Genomic DNA, 12,286 nt, shown 5'->3' with positions numbered 1-12,286 from the left:
GGTAACAGAAAACAGCTGCTGAACATTACAAAAAGTTGAGATGCAACCACTAAAAAAGGACGTTCCATGTGGAAAGGCTATATATGTAAAGGGGATTATAGAGGGTGCATATGGCATCTTAAATTCCAGTGTCTTAATTGTTATTAATGTACAATTGCATATGTCGTGAATGCATCAGTTGGTTTCCATCCTACGTACTGGAAGGTTCCTAACCCCCGCAAAAAGTGAACCACTTTTTCCACAATTCATTGTGTGTGAATTTCCATCACCTCTCTGGAGACTCATTGCTTCAATGACTAATAAAAACTTGCGATTGCCCCAGTATGGGACATGGAAATTATTATAAAATCCTTTTTGTTTTTCCAAAGTTCTAACCCCAAACTCTCACCCTAGCCCACATCCTTAGCTTAGACCCATGCAAACGTAGCACTTGTTTAAAAAAATACTTTACTGGGATTTCTGCATAGTAATCATATTTATGAGCTTTCCCAAAAAGTTCTCATAGTTGAGAAAGTTGTTGTCACAATGAAACCCTCAATTGATTTAAAGACAACAAACGTCCAACAATTGCTTCGTGAGTTTTTGGGTCTCTTTGATGAGAATTAACTTATGATTTGTCCAACTGTGAATAGGTTAAAACTTTTGCCTTAAAGGCTCTGTAATTGTCAAAGACCGAATTCTCACATGATGTATCTTAACATATGCATAACATATGCATAAAATAACAAACCTGTAAAAACCTGTGAAAAGTTGCGAGAGAATAGTGAAAAAGCACCCTTGGCGAAATGTGCATTCAGATGCTTGAATTGGAGAACTCAGCCAAGGTCTCAAATTCAATTCAAATGTTTTAGTGAGATATTACTTCTTTCTCAAAAACTGTGTTACGCAACCTAACGTTCGCCAATACTATCACGGGAACGCAATTCATAGCTATTAGTAACAGCGCTTAATCTAAGCGTGCGCGTACACACAACCCACGTGCATCAAACAGATTCTTCCCAAAAATATGTCAAACCTCGAATTTTCAATTGTTAAAGTGTCTATAATTGTGTTTTTTAACAAAAGGGCATTTGTGAATGGGAATAAAAGAGTAGTGACTCGTTCTTAAACGTCCGTTTAAAACCTTGCTCGGGCCTTTATCACACAGCAATGACCCTTTGTGTTTTAAAAGACCATTTAAGAACCCGTCGCTACCCTTTTATTCCCTTATTCATCAAATACTTTGGCAGGTGAAAACCGCTAGTTTAAAACCCTGTTTACCACACATTGATTCCTGTATTGTCCATTGCCAATAATCTGCCATGGTATACTAGTATTTTGAACTTGCCTCCCATAAACAGAAAATAAATATAAACAATGGAGGCAGTTTATTGATCTCTTCTAATCCTCGTTTGTGCAACAATTTGGAGACAGGTCTTGTACAGGTATTAGGGATTACATGTGGGTTTTTATGTCCATTTTGGTACAGAGATTTTATGTTTAACAATTCAATTAAAACTGCATTTAATTTAACCTTTCGACTGACACCCAAAAAACAGGCCCAACTGGTTTTGATGTTTTTTGGACAATGTTTGTAATTTGCTCTGGAAGAGTTTGCATTCTTTACTATTTGACTGTGTTTCACCACACTTTCATGCACTTCAATGTATAGCCTTGTTGTGGTTCGTTGTCCTCTAAACCAGTTGATTAATAATTTACTGATAATTTAATTGATTATATCTTAACCTCTTCAAACCAACAGTTGTGTTCATTGACACTCAGTGATGGATTTGCTTGTGCATAATGGTGTGCCATTCAAGATTTATTGTGCTCACAAACTGCTGGTGATGAAGACTAACTCATGGAAACAGGTAAGAGGTAGGTTTTATTTCACAGACGCCATTTCCCCTCGCTCCAAATAATATTGTTCCAGTAACTGAAGATGTATGAAGTATAGTAAGACAAATATAACATGGTTTAATTTGTGGTGAACAAACAATATAAGCTATCATTGTTTTTGCAAGTTGTTTCCTCTGGGGAGCGAATATCAACTATTCACACTCAAACCAAGTTATACTTAGATATTATAACTGCAAAAGATAATTAATTTGTTGTGTGTTTTTCGATAAAGACTTCCTTAGGGAAAATACTGAGGCTGTTTGGATGGTAGTCCACCTTCCTCATTCTAGAGTAGATCTTAACTGCTAGGCCAATAAGCTCACCCAAAGACAAGGAGCAAGTTTGAATCATATTGAAATACTGAGGCAGTTGAGTAATAGTCCACCTTCCTCATTCTAGAGTAGATCTTAACTGCTAGGCCAATGAGCTCGCTCAGTGACATGGAGCAGGTTTAAATCATACTGAAATACTGAGGCAGTTGAGATGGTAGTCCACCTTCCTCATTCTAGAGTAGATCTTAATGGAACACATTGCCTTGGAACGGACGAGTTGGTCAAAACAAAAGCGTTTGTAACCGTTTTTTATATAATGCATATGGTTGGAAAGATGTTTTAAAAGTAGAATACAATGATCCACACAAGTTTGCCTCGAAATTATGTGGTTTTTCTTCTACTGTGCAAACTAACACGGTCAGCCTTTTATGGGAGTCAAAATTTTGACCCCCATAAATGGCCGACGTGTTAGTCGACGAGGTAAAAGGAAAACCACGCAATTTCGAGGCATGTGTGTGTGGATCATTGTATTCTACTTTTACAACATCTTTCTACCCATATGCATTTTATAAAAAACAGTTACAAACGCTTTTCAAAGACTAACTCGACCGATCCAAGGCAATGTGTCCCTTTAACTGTTAGGCCAATGAGCTCACCCAGTGACAAGGAGCAAGTTTGAATAATATTGAAATACTGAGGCATTTGATATGGTAGTCCACCTTCCTCATTCTAGAGTAGATCTTAACCACTACATGTAGACTAATGAGCTCACCCAGTGACAAGGAGCGATTAAACAAAACAGTGATTTGTATTATAATATTTATTTCAATGTTTACTCTTTGTTAGTTATAACTTGGAATGATATCATACAAATGAAGAATTACTTTAAATATGGAAAAGCAAAAAAAAAGAAACCAATATGACTAGTTCTTGTTACTTGAACCAAAGATTGTGAGCCATGTACATATTTAGAAAAAGAAAAACGAAATTTGGAAAAAAAACATATACAAACTAAATAAGACTTTATGAAATGCGGTGTAGTCCAAACAAGTATTAAAGAGTAGCAACAGAGATTCTCTAGCTTAGGCAAAAAATCTTGATTCAAAACTAATTTAAGAGAACACCAGGAAGATGAAATGAGGGTGAGATCAACCATAGATAAACAAACAAACAAACAAACAAACAAACAAACAAACAAACAAACTGCAAAAACATGCAGTTTGGTTAAGGCTGCCGTGACTAACAACAGTAACAAGAGTCACATTGCACTCAACACCAAACATTTTACCTGTTATAAAGTTAACATCAAATTAAAGCTGCAAAGCTATATTGCCCGGACATGTATTCCAAAGTTAAATTCTTACAAATATAATTACCATAGTATTTGGTTACTGGAGAAAAAATGGTAATAACAACTAAGTCAATTAGGTCACTCTGTTACTCTTTTGGTAAAAAAGTCTCTATAACAGAGAGACATTTCGTTGGAAAAACTACACAAATCTGCATTTTTCTGCAGTTACAGTGAATGTGTTGTCTACAATTATTTGTAATTGCATGTAGTGGATGAAAATTTAGGCTCTTGAACATTCCATTTTACCCAATTTAACTATATTGCAGCGTTTTCATGAAGTACCACTCACTGCTAAACCAGCAAAAAATAACAATCGGAGAAAACGGCCTCTGAAGCTGAACACTTTTTAGAAACCCGCCTCCCTTCAAAACTTCAAAGTATTTCCATTTAAATTTCTCAATGTAGATACTTGATGACTTGAACTTACAATTAATCTTATTTTGACTCATTTGCATAATTAATTATTAAACTAGACACAAGAGAAGATCCGTGCTACTTCATGAAACCCAAAAAGTGCAACTATATGTCTTTTTGCGTTTTCACGAAGTAGCACCCGCCTATGCTACAACACAGTATTTTGTATTACTTATGAAACGAGGTCAGCGCACGCACGCTCACACAACTTGCGTGCTACTTCGTGAAAACTTTTTTACCACACTTTGACTCGAGTGCATTCCATGCATTACAACGGTAAACAGGTCCGGGTGCTACTTCGTGAAACCAAAATTGCCACGTTTGTGCAAAAAATGAAAACACTAATGAGCTTAATTAAAAAAGTAAAGCTGTCTGAGCTTAGAAACTTCATCGAATTGTAGGTCTTCATGCATTATCAACAGAAATGTAAAAAAATAAAAATGTAAACAACAAAACCTTAAGGGCGATTCCAAGCAAACATGGACATGACACCAACAAATAAAAATTGTGTAACAACTTTCTTTCCAAGTAAAAGTTATAGCTAACATATGAAAGGAAACAGACATTAACTTTTTTTACACACTCTGTACCATTTTGTACAAATTCAGCTCATGTTTGCACAAGCTGTGAACAGACCCTAAAAAGTTAGCACATTAAGGTGATTTCTTCAAAGTTAAATATTGTCCCCCACAAAGGTTCTTCCAGCAAAACTTTAATAGTTGTGATTAGCAGCAGGTACAACTATTTAAAATCCAGAATGAATTTTAATTTGTGTTTCTCATTTAAGCAATATGTGAGTGTACTTGTGGGAGCTTCAACAGGGCGTAATGCGACTAACCGAGAGATGAAGTTATTTCAATTGCACGAAAAATCCACTGACTATCTTCATGGCAATTCAAAATATGCTTCTACCCTTATTACCAAGTCTGAAATGAGTAAAGAAATCAACACTCTAGTTGGTGTATTTTAATAACGAGTCATCAAAAAGTGTAATGCGACTAACCGGTAATGCAACTAACCATGCAATGTAATGCGACTAACCAAATTTTTTTTCAAGAGGAGGCGCTAAGAGGTCAGCAAAGCTGGATATCTTGGTTTTGACTTACTAGAGGACAATATTACATGAATTAAGAGATCTGGGGCTCTGCAGATGCCACTCATGCCCTACCCACAATGCATTTTTCCATGCTGAAAACTATAACATGTGCTGTACATGTGCCACTCCAATCTAGATTATCATTAACATATGAAACAAAATAAAGAAAAGCAACATTTCTGAGAATTTTGAGTAGAAAAGTGAAGTAATGGAACTAATTTACTGCACAAATTGTGGACATATGTACATGTTGTACCATTGCCTAGGCTGAAAAAGCAGAATGATGTTAAAATACAAGGAATTCAAGAAGAGCACAGAAAAATCTCCCAAAAGAGCAAACAAAAGCAAAAAGCTGATGTCCTCTTGCCACCATTTTCCTTCAGAAAGAAGAAACATGATGACTACAAAATACTGCCTTACAAACCAGGGTAGTGATGCAAGGGTAGCAATGCATGGTCAGTGGTGTGTGGTGTAACATGCAGTGAAATGTATCCTGGTAAAGTCGAGGAGATGGGTGATCAAGAAGGTTTTTTGTTTTGTTTTATACACTTTTTCGACACAAAACAAATTGTTTGTTGCATTGAGGAACCTGTGATAACCAACAAGGCCATTTTAAATTCACAGTCCACTTTTAAACAATAACCCAAACTTTGATTTTTCAGGGACATGGTTACATGTATGTAAGTCACTTTAAATCTGCGATTTTATTTTTGTTCAATTCCTACATACTCGGCAAGATATTTAACATTTTATGTTGAATGCACAACTCTGAAAATAAAGGTGGTCAGTAAAATGGGAAATAATAATATTTCCGAAAAATGTAAGTTTGCTTTTCTAAAAATACACATTTCAGCCTTGTTTCTATGATTTTTCAGAGAAAAGGCATTATTATTTTAGTAAAAACAAGAGAAATTAATTTATTTTGTTTGTTGATAAGGAATGAACCCAATTTTGCCAAACAAGAACTCAGTTTGGGCTCCATTGGGCTTGGCTTAAGTGGCCGGACAAACTGTAATGCGGCTAACCGTAATGCGACTAACCATGGTTTTGCCACGTAAATCTAAAAGTTCAAGTTGCTGACTATTTATAAGTATCCTGTTGGATACTAATGTATAAGAGATGTGTGCTAAATGTAGTAAAACCTTTGCAAGTTTTTTAGTTTGAGGAAACTTTTGAATTGAGACAAGTTTTTTTTTATCATGTCCTTTTTGTGTAATGCGACTGACCGCTTTTTACAAAGCTATAACATCCAGAGTACAACGCCCGTAACATTTTTAATATCATCACTTCAAAGCCTTGGATGTCAAGTACAAATCAGTCTATAAACTTAGTGGAAATAATATCTCACATAGAACTACTAGCACCAAGATCAAGAAATGACACTAAAAAGTGTAATGCGACTAACCATGGAATCGCCCTTAAGCTTCGTGAAAACGCTGACGATATATACACAAGAAAACTACATTTAATCTTAGAACATTTCTTTTCAATGAGTGTTCGTGTTTATGAGATCCATGTATAACCTTTGATCATTTCTTTTCAATGAGTGTTCCTGTTTATAAGATCCATGCATAATCTTAGAACATTTCATTTCAATGAGTGTTCCTGTTTATAAGATCCATGCATAATCTTAGAACATTTCATTTCAATGAGTGTTCCTGTTTATAAGATCCATGCATAATGTTCGAACATTTCATTTCAATGAGTGTTCCTGTTTATGAGATCCATGCATAATCTTAGAACATTTCATTTCAATGAGTGTTCCTGTTTATGAGATTCATGTAACCTGTGAACAATTCATTCCAATGAGTGTTTGTGTTTATGATATATCGCTCTAAAATCAGAGTGATTATGTCCAGGCAGGATGAATAATCCATATTCAAAACACATAATCTGAAAACCGTTACTGTCAGTAACGCTTCTCAAATTCAAACTTAAATACTTACATATTTTCCTTGACCACGTAACTTCTCAAAATGCTTTATAGAGTCAAAATCTGCTTTTACTAGCTGAAAGTTTATAGTACCAATAATGTTATAATTAATTACCAAAGTATGGTCTTTCATTAAAGTATTAATGAGTACTACTGGTGCTAGAGGGGTTGTTAAGTCACAGAAATGCCACAACAAAACCTCAAAGGATTCAAATTTGATTTAACTTTAAAAATTATATACTATATAAACTGATAAACCACAGAACTGACTATTATTTATAAATGATACAACTGATCATCTAATGGTGACAGTTGTAATTTCTGTGTTGTCGAAATGTTTATCTCAGCTTGAAAGTTATTGTGATTGTGGTCCAGCATAATGTTTGATGTCTTTATTCATGCTGATAGATATGAACTGAATTGTCTTTAGCCACAACCAGGTCACCAGCTGGTGTGAATGTGAGACCATTGGGACGAGCACAATCCTTGATGATACATCCAATGTACTTGCCATCAGGACTGTAATGATGGATCTCACCTGATGATGTGTATGGTCCTCTCCATACAGCAACATAGATGCTACCATCCTTGTCACAACACACACCACGAGGCCGCCCAGACTCATTGATATCTACTGAGAATACCATATCACCATTGTAGGTTACTGATACTAACTTCTTGTCATTCCAGTTGGTAAAGATAAGTCTCTGTTTGTAGGTAGTCAAGTATTCATAAATCCCTGGAGCAGACAGTGTTCTGATGAGGGATCCATCTGGTTTGTGTAGAGAGATCTCTGCCTTGTTATATGAAACAACTGCTAGCAGATTGTTGTCATCCACTGCAATACATGATGGTTTACTGCCTGGATTGAACTGACGGAGGAGCCGGTAATTCCTGTTGAAGATCTTGACTGTTTGATCATCTAGAACAATGAGCTCATCATTCTTATTCACAGTCATTTTGGTTGGTCTGGTAAGACCTTGGATTGATAGTTCTTTTGGAACAACATAGGATTGAGGGTTGCTCTCTGCTGGTTTTGTAATCAAGCTGGTATTTTTCCAATCTGCCACAACAATATCACTGTTAGAGTGTGCAGCAACACCCCTTAAACGAATCGCCACTATCTGTTGTTTCATGTTCTTGTATCTATTTATTTCTGTTTTTAATGTCCATTTATCTTGTTTGAAGTGTTTCATGGATTGAAATGTTGGCCTTGTGGCCTGAACAGAAGTTGCTGATTCTACTTGTTGTTCATCATTCAGCACCAGTCTCCCTAGTGAGTTCTGGCCTTCTTTAAAGTCCATAAAAGTCAGCCCATCAGGTACTTTTGTTGATTTCTTCTCTCTGTATTCTTTGATCTGTTGGTCCATGAGTTGATTTACCTCATCCTGCTTGTGCTCTGCTTTGTTGACCTCTTTGCTGTTTGTAGCTCGTGCAGTTTCCATTGTCTTGACTCTGTCTTTATAAATCTGTTCTGCCTCTTGCATCAGTTTCTGCTTCTCTCTCCTGGCAGGCTCTTTGGCAATCTCCTCATCGGCTTTCTTTGAGATTTTCTCTTTGGTTGCAGCAAACATAGAGTCTAGCGTCTTACGAGACGAGTCTATTTCTTGAATAGCAGTGTCGAAGGCTTTGATACTCTCTCCTACTTTAGCTAGAAGTTCTGTGGCATGACGTTTACTTTTGTCTGAAGCTTCATCCAGTTCTATTGCAGGGTGCATTCTGTGGTCATTTGCAATGCAAGTTGTACATATCAGTTTCTTGCATGTTTCACAATACACGAGAAGATCCTTGGCAGTATGCTTGCTACACTTGGAAACAATCTTCTGACGGGGTGCTTGTTTTCCTTGAAGCTGTTTTAGTTGGGTTTCCTGTGTTTCATCAGCTTCTATCAATGAAAGTGTTTTAAAGTCTGCTTTCAGACCGTCAATGCCATTTTCTTTTAACAGAGTTTCCTGTCCTTCTAGCACTGACTGAGTTGTTATATTGGATGCCATTCTGACTGAAAGGACTTGCTGAAACGTGAAACTGTGAATTAAAAGAGAAAATAGCCAATTTAGTTCAATGTATAATACCATCAGTGGAAGACTCGAGTACATGATCTTACTTGCCTTTAGTCATTAGTCAGTACTTTATACAATCACTGATTATAAAATGAGACATGCTTGTCAAAAAATACTTCTCCTTTACTTTCTTTATTTACTTTTCATAAATTTAACAAAGGTATGTACATTTTGTTTGCCATTTTTGTAATTTTACTAAGAGGTAATACAGGCATTTTGTTTGCGTTTGTTTACACGTACATGCCTTACTTTGTATAGGCCTTTTTGCCTACAGGTGACCTCAATCCTCCAATATCATTCTATTCTATGTCACTCCATTCCTATTTGTTTGGATAAGATTGGGGTGTCATGCTAGTGGGGCGGATAGGGATTCGGGGAATGGTGTCTTTGATGATGCACAGAAAATGCAACAGAGAGTTTCTCATGAGTTATGAAAGAGCACTTAAATATTCAAACCAGCTGCTGTTGTTGTTCTACATTTCTTTTTTTCAAAAGACAAATCTGTGTTGGTTTTTTGACAGGAAATATTCCTCATGACACGCTCTTTGTGCCACATTCCATCAAAGAAACAATTTCCATTGTGGAACTGACGTGGGAGAACGGTTACGAGCACCGATCTCAAACTTTGGTGTTTCTGATCAGCAGAGTGTGGGTTTGAGTCCCCAGCCATGACACTTTTGTCCTTAAGCAAGACACTTTACCATTGCTTCGTCCTTCAAATGGGACGTAAAGCCGATGGTCCCATGTGTTGGTCCCATCAAAAAGAAATGGTGGTTTGCCCCGGTGTTCCTGGTTGTGGCTGCTTCATGCGCCGTAGCACCTTGTAAACCCTTATAAGTGCTACTTAATTGGGTCTCAGAATCCATCACTGCAATAACCTATCTTTCTGAAAGTTAGTATACACTCGGCGCCTTGAGTACCTTGTTTGGTAGATACGTGCGCTTATATAAGACTTTGATTATATTATATCACCATTCTGCCTTACTTTGCCTGAACCAGTGTTTAATGATAATTGATTGTAATTTTGGCCTACAACCCCTTAGTCTTTCTGAATCACATCCACTTACTTGAATCATTGCTATTTAATGTATGAATATACTGAAGACAGTGTTGGTTTCTATACTACATTTAATCCAATTAGTAGGAAAACATACTAGAAAAATCAACCATATGCTTTTAAAAGCATAGTGCTATATTGACTCAGTGTGTAAAAACTCTGTAATAGTGCAAAACAGACTGGCAAAAATGGTAACTTGCAAACTGAAAGTTGATTTCAAGTTCAATATCCAGGATACAATACACCCACGTAGACAGACAACAATGGCAAATGTAGCTATGTGTAAAATGTAGGCGTACGTGTACAAGTTGGATATTTAGTACATGGTTCGATTGTTTCTTTTTATGCTGCACCTAGCTATTGGTTGTTTCTTTGTGTGCTGTACCTAGCTGTACCAGTCAGTCAGCCTATTGTACTCATTTTGTGACTCTAGAAGGAAATCAAAGTTTGAAGTGAAATGAAAGTTGAAGTTCTAAAGTTTATAACTTTGACTTCAACATTACAACAGACTTGCACATATTGCACAGTCAAATTAAAAGAATGAACCTTATGAGTGTTTCAATGATTCCGGATGAGTAAGTTAAAACAATAAAAACCCTGGAGTGTCCTGACATGTAACTCATATGCCTAATTGCAATGTTAATGACTTACAATTAGGGTGAAGTTTGTTGTCGTTGACACTTAGATTCATTTTAGAATAAAAATGTCATGATTATGAAACCAGATCTGGACATGTGAATAAGCTAAATTGATAACAGCATGGAATGTTCGTAACTCCTAATTGTAACAATGTATCAAATCGGAACTTGTCTCAAATGTTGCCCCTTGACATCCATAACTTATAATTGCAATGGATGTAGTGGCATGAAACTTGTATTAATTCTTGCCACTGATGACAGGCATAAAATAATATTACTCTGACACTGGATCCGGATGATTGAACTAAATCAAAAATTACAAATTGTATACATGTACAGTACATCTAAAATGATCTTTCCCAAAAGATAGGGGGAGTAGTTCATGAATTAGCAAATATTTTCTGGCTGAGTACTATTGAGTAAATTGTGTGACTCTACCAACACACAGACAGGGTGTATACAACGTGTTGGGTGTGTGTATGAATCTGATCATTTGTTCCATTGACATTGGTTCCTGGCAGCTGATTGGCTGCACTCATTGAGTGATAACTATGAGTCTACTTCACTCTACTTACCGGTAGAGTCGAATTACTAATTTGCATATTCCCTATGCCGCGAGGCAGAATGCTAAGACTTTTACACACAATAGCGCCCTCCACCGTCCTACCCATAACGCCCCGCGACATGCCCGTCACGGAGTCGTCCTCTTTTCTCTTAGCCGCGAGTGGGTGAGGTTGTGTTTTAAATCTGTTTCACAGTTCAACCGTTATAACTAAACCTTTCCTCGCTAAGAGTGCTTAAAAAGACTTGATAATTGTAGAGTTGTAGTTGTTGTTGTAGTGAGTTGTGAAATAAACTATAGTTTGATTTCGTTGATAAATAATGAGTAGTGTTAAGAAACTGGGGAGGGCTTCGGCTGTCGCTACTGGGGTTACGTCCGTTTCCCCGGGACAGTCGGAGCTCTCGGGGGCTGCACCGGCGACACTCCGTTGCCCGGCTTGCAGTCCTCCAGCCGGCCCACGCAGCCTCTGTCGGCTACGTCGGCCGGATTACCCACCGATCAAAGAGGGGTTGCTTCCCGCTCCCCCTCTTCGGTCAGTGTGCGTGGGTCGACCCAGTCGAAGGTCAAACGCCCCGGCAAGGCCAAGAAAAACGGTGCCGGGGCAGCGACCAAGAGAGGCAGGGCAAAAGGTGGCTCCGTTCCGAAGCGCACCGCCCACTCTCCCAGCACTGCCTCGGGGTCTCTGCAGCCGGAGGGCATCCCCCCTCCGCACGGCTCAGAATACCCGGCCCGCACCGACACCGTGGATTCCCCCACGACGGTTGGCGACGGCCTTTTGCGAGGTTTTAAGACCCACAAGGCACCTGCCCACGCCATAGGCTGTGGGGCGCTGGCCATGGGGAGAAGGATTATGGGTGCGGAGTCGGGTACCTGGGACTCCCCCGGGATACCCCACTCACAGGGCCCGCCCTCGTCTTCGGGTTTCACCCGTTGTTCGGGCATCCCTGTCACTCAAGTTTCCTCAGAGAGAGCCTCGGATTCGTCCCGTGAGCGGGTACCGAATAAGCGGCAGAGGACCAGAAAAG

The 12,286-nt window shown here is 38.1% G+C and overlaps 1 protein-coding gene across 1 annotated transcript in view; it reads right to left on the bottom strand.

Moving 5' to 3' along the window:
• The window catches only part of LOC139949512 (uncharacterized), a 287,926-nt gene that overhangs the window by 95,628 nt on the left and 180,012 nt on the right, over positions 1-12,286 (bottom strand). The window lies entirely within an intron of this gene.

The sequence above is a fragment of the Asterias amurensis genome, chromosome 17 (assembly GCF_032118995.1).
Source record: "Asterias amurensis chromosome 17, ASM3211899v1".
Taxonomy (NCBI): Eukaryota; Metazoa; Echinodermata; class Asteroidea; order Forcipulatida; family Asteriidae; genus Asterias; species Asterias amurensis.
Note: the sequence above shows the minus strand (reverse complement) of the source record. Positions and strands in the feature narration are given on the sequence as shown.